Source organism: Oryzias melastigma, linkage group LG4, assembly GCF_002922805.2.
Source record: "Oryzias melastigma strain HK-1 linkage group LG4, ASM292280v2, whole genome shotgun sequence".
NCBI lineage: Eukaryota > Metazoa > Chordata > Actinopteri > Beloniformes > Adrianichthyidae > Oryzias > Oryzias melastigma.
This window is the reverse complement of record NC_050515.1, coordinates 4399701-4405291: the sequence shown is the minus strand read 5'-3', so window position 1 is coordinate 4405291 and position 5591 is coordinate 4399701. Positions and strand designations below refer to the sequence as shown.

Below are 5591 nucleotides of genomic sequence, written 5' to 3'. Positions count from 1 at the left end.
TCCCTTTCGAGCAGAGCTTGTTCATAAAACGGAGTCTAATTATACTCTGCTCCGTGTAAAGTGGTATCTTCCGCTCTATAAACGGCATCAGGTGGCATCATCGGCCCGCCTCCTCTCCTGTATAATTAAAGCAGCGCCGCTGCAGAGTGACGGTAAACCGAGGAGCTCGCAGACGCACAAGAAGAGAAGACAGACGACGGACTTCATCTGTTCCTCAGGTTTCAAGTCCAACAAGTCCTCCAGCAAACGGATCCGAATAATTCACTGGAGCGGACGCCTCTCCAGAACCGGCAGAGGCGACTCCGGCCCGATTGGGGCTCGGATGGTTAACCACGAACACTCAACACATCCGGGAACTGACCGGAAATGTAACGTTTTAAATCATGTACGGAAATCCACAACAGGATTATTATATCTTCCGACACAAAAGAAGAAATATAAATATATGAAAATAAAACTGAACAGTTATAAGAAAAAAAAGACAATATTTTAAACGACTGAAGTCATTAAATTATGAGAAAAAAGGGAAAGTTTTACAAGAATAAAGTTGTAGTATGATTTAAAAAATCAACAAATCCCGAGAATAAAGTGGTAAATTCATTCTTCAGAATCTCAAAATGCTTCTTGAGAAAAATACATTTCTACATGTAACACAAAGAAGAACAAATATTACTTGTTTATTTTGAGTCGCGACTCAAGTAAAACTGCTTTTTTGTAACTGTGCAACTTTAATTTCAGGAAATTACAACTTTATTCTGAAAAGTATCACTTTTCCCTTGAAAAATGATATCTCAAATCATAAATGTACCCTTTTATCCTCATTGAATGATGACTTTTATTCTAATATTTCTACTGAAAGTTGTAAAATTTTAAGAAACATTTTACAACTTTAAACTAATAATTTGATGAATTTTTGTCATAATTTTACATTGTTATCTTGATAATATTTTGACTTTGCTAATAATAATAATAATAAATATTGGGTGCTCTGGGTGAGGTAATAAATTAGCTTTTTTACTTCTTCTCACTCTTAATTCATGATTTTTTTTTTTTCCATTTTGTCCCCATTTTTCTATAAAAATATACACATATTTTTAAATGAATAATCTTTTTAAGGTACATTTGATAATTTGCTGATTTTTTGGCTCACCTCAAAGTTAGTTTGAGATGCAGTGCTGAGAAAAAAAGGTCCAAAGTCTCAAATTTGATCAACAGATTTTCAACACAGAAAACTTTAATAAACTGAATTTGTTTTTAATTCATTTGAATTCTTTAAAAACAGAGTCTCATGTCCACCAAAAACAGAAATATATGAAAATAAAGTTGTAAAGTTATGAGAAAGTAGTCAAATTTTTATGAGATTAAACTTATGAGGAAAGAGTCAACATAATTTCATGATTTAAAAATTCACAATTTTACAATAAAAACTCATGCTTTTCAAAAATAAAGTTGTAATTTTATAAAACTTATTTATTGAAGGTTTTTGAGCAGCGATGTCCGTCCGTTTTTCTGAATTCTCTAGTCTAAAACATAAATTTAACAAGAAATGTTGAATTATATTTGCCGGAAATAAATAAATCTAAATATTACATTTTATTTTCAAATATTCAAGAGTTTTACTTTGTAAATTTACAACATTTTGAACCATAAATGTACAAAGTTATTTTCATTAATTGTTTTTTCTTTCATAATTTTACGACTTTGTTCTCATACAATTTTAAATGTTTTCTAATAATTTTACGACTTTAAATTCACATCTTTGTCAGTTTTTCTTCTTCTATGGTGGCTCCAATACTCTGTTGTATTCTTTCAATAAAGGAAGTAGTGATTTTTGAAAATGAATACTAATATATGACATTAAAGTTTTTAAATTTAGCAAAAGTTTTCCCACTAAAAGTATTTGGGATTCCATGAGGCAGTCATTTTAAAAATATCAGGAAAAGCTCCTCTACTGCCCCCAGTGGAGAGATAATGAACTACAGGGCGTAAAACACAGACCATAGTACCAACAAAGGGTTTTTAAGGAAAGTTTGGGTCATAAAAATGGGATCGGGGTCAGAAATGTGCGACATATATAAAGTATTACGTTAACTTTACGTAACGTCTTTCAGGGACGGTTCTCAGCCGAGCCGCCGTAACGCCACGCTCGTTCTGCCGCCTCAGGCTCGATGGTTGGAGTCACGTTCGAGTTCAGCAGCTCTGGGCTGTGGAGGGAAACTCTCCTCGGTGACTAATAACTGACTAATAAAGCCGAGCAGACATGTGTCTCCAATCCAGCTAAGCTCCGCCCCCTCTCTGCAGCATGACTGTTCTCCAGGACGCTCAGACTGCATCCGCACAAAGCATTCCCGTCTGGACGGTGCTGAGCATCTCATGGGCGCGATTATCCTTCTGCACCGCCGCCATCTGATAAGCAGATGCTGGACAGCATCATTACGTGTAATTGGTGGTAATCTGGGGTGATTTTTTTATATTGGTGACACATCATTTTCTATAATTCTCGCCTCTCTCTTTTAAGTCACCTAAGTGCTGCGTTAAGTGCAGGAGTGAGACTGCACTTGTGCCAGCGCTTGTTCAAGTCCTCAGGGACGTGCAATGAAAAGCAGATGTGCCGGCGGACGCACGCACGGACGGACGGCGGGAAGGGGAACCAGAGGTGTGCTGGATGGGAAGTGGGGGGTGTCAGACACAAACATCTGAACTCCAGGTACGAGCTGCCAAACCCACAAGACAGATGCTTCTGGAAATCCTGTGTGACACTTCAAGCAGCCTCACTGTGGCTCCATAACTCTCAACATTCAGCACCTGACTGATAATGATGATCATTTTATTGGTGTGTGCCCCCCCCTCCACGTGAGCGAGCAGGATCGGAGGTTGCTGCTGCATCTCATCCAGATGTTGCGCATTAGGCTCCAAAGCCTTTCCCAGCTTCCCTGAATCTCATAACTCATGTCTATATTTGTGTCTGCAGCGAAGGCCCGGAACTTATTTGTTTGCTTAGCAACGGATGCATGATTGAAACCTGGGGGCACAAGTAAATGAAAAATAAAGTCTGGGGAGGAAGCTGCTCTGGAAGCAGGTGCAGAGAAACATGAAAACAGAAGCAGGACGGCGATGCTGTTCGGCGTCTTCCTGACCCGCATCCATCCGTCCGTCTGCTGACTGAGCGCAGACGATGCTGCAGGCGTCTGCAGAAACCCTCCGGCTGAACGTTCAGCTGCAGCTCATCAGCCCTCCAGGCTCCTCATTAACATAATTAGCTTTACACTTGTGAATGTCACCACCTGGTGGTGGCACCTGGTCGTGCCTTGAGGAGCATCCATTTTTAGGGTGATGACCTTCAGAACTCCACGTGCTTCTGGAAGCTTCCTGACTGCTGAAGGAAAAACCCCATAAATAATAGTAATGAGCATCTGGGATGAAATAAAAGAACATATTGAGGAGAGATCTCAGGAACAACGTCTGACCTCAGAGGAGGAAAAGATTCTCTGGTCATTAGGACACGTTTTTTAGTCGAATCAACAAACCAGGTTTAAAAAGAATCACTCGAATAAAGTCACTGACCTGACGCTAACAGAGGAGGTGAAAAGAGACACTCGGACCTGAACGTGGGATCATGAGAGCTCCAGGGTGGAGCTGCTACAGTCAGTCGACTAATCGACTATTACAATAGTCAATGACTAATTCAAGTAGTCGTTACTTTATACTATATGGAGTCAGAGGTTAGTGAAGCTGAACAGACTATAGAGGCTTTAGTTCTATCAGTGAGACCAAAACTTCATCTTTAGTGAAAATAGTTCCTTGTTTCAGATGCCGACATCATTGAACTCTGATTGTTTAGTAATCATTCACACTACAGTGATTCTCCTGCTGCTTTTTGATTCTACTGTGGTTTTTATGGCTAATTTAGATTTTAGCTTCTTTTAGCAACAAGCTAACATTTTTTACTAATTTAGTTTACTGAGGAATTTTAAGCTTTTTTGGAGTTTAGCTAGTATTTAAGCAATGTACTAGTTTTTTTGTCTACTTTGCTATCTTCTGAAGTTTTTTTATGCAAATTTGAGTTTAGCTTCTATTTTAGCAACAGGCTAACGTTTTTGACCAACTTAGTTTACTGAGGAACTTTAGGCTACTTTGGGGTTTAGCTAGTACTTAAACAACATGCTAGCTTTTGGGGCCTATTTATAGTTTTACTCATATTTAAGCAACACACTAAATATTTTTGCAAATTTGGCATGTATCAGGAATTTTTGAGCAATTTTACTACAATTTTTAAAAGAAATTTAGGTAAACTTCAGCACTCTTTAGTTCTTTAAATACATTTCTAGTCTTTTAACAAATTTGACATTTTTCAAAAACTTTTGCCTTTTCAGTAAATCCCTTTAGAAATGAAAGTAAATTGCGTCACAATCGCTTCAGCATCTACAGCGACTACTTTCAGCAAAAAGCATTCATACAAATCCAGCTTTTCTAGTTTAATCTTGTTTTAATCCCAGAAACTAATGAAGGACAGAAGCTGCACAATTCATTAAAAGTTTAATAAACTATCATCTTAATTGTTTTGTTTTTAAGTTAGTTTAAAGCTAATGATGGTAAAGATGAGTGCTTTACATCCACTGACCCGATTAGTCGACTATTAAAATAGTCGTCTGGTGCAGCTCTAGTCCAGAGTCAGACGGGACGCTGAGTGGGTCGGGGTCTCTGTAAGTGTCCAAAAACAAACAGATGCATAAAATGCCTCCAAAGATTATCCGGATTCAGAATCCGCGGCAGCAGATGCGACTCTGCAGGCGTCTGCGTGATGTTTGCTGGGCTTCTCTCAGGAGAACAGCCGTGTGCACAAACCTGACATGAAAAATAAACACCTGGATTTAGTGCAGGAGCAACATTTTCCTCCTGAAACAATGAGCCCACTCAGAGTCGCATCACAACGGCGCTGAAACCAGATCCGTTTGGCCCACGCCGCCATCAGCGGCTTTGTCAAACTTGTAATGGAGCAATAAAGTTGTGGTGGCTGTGAGAGGAAAATAACTTGTCAAAGTGTGGTCATTTATAACTGATGCTTCACTTTAACGCTGATTCTGTGGGATAAAAACAAAGAACTTCGACTTTTTTTCTTGTTTTATATTTGGATGAAGGATTGAAAGACAAAGAAAACGTTTAAAGATCACAAATGAAACTTTTCTTCCCATCATGAAAAAAAAACCAAGAGAAAATACTAAATCAGACCCTAAATGATTCTAAATTCCCAGAAGAGACAGACATGATTCTCAGATGTGAACACAGACGATGACAGAAATGTTGGTGGGAACCAGAACCGGATCACAGGGAACAGAACCAACGGATCTTTGTTCTGATCAGAGAACCTGCAGCTCTTTGTTGACCCGGTCTCTGACGGGGATGGTGAAGTTTAACACAAATCAGTGAAAGGTTCCAGCCCGAACCTTCTGGACAACATTTCCCACATCAGGACCGTGTTGAGCAGCGAGCGGTTTGGTGAGAGACGAGGATGAGGGCAGAAGAAAGCAGAAAACCAGACGTACAGGAGGCTCATATCTCTGAAACATACAGAACAACGACTGAAGAATAAA

The 5591-nt window shown here is 39.0% G+C and overlaps 1 protein-coding gene across 2 annotated transcripts in view; it reads right to left on the bottom strand.

The window, feature by feature from the left end:
* The window catches only part of LOC112136962 (zinc finger protein GLIS1), an 88983-nt gene that overhangs the window by 61949 nt on the left and 21443 nt on the right, over positions 1 to 5591 (bottom strand). The window lies entirely within an intron of this gene.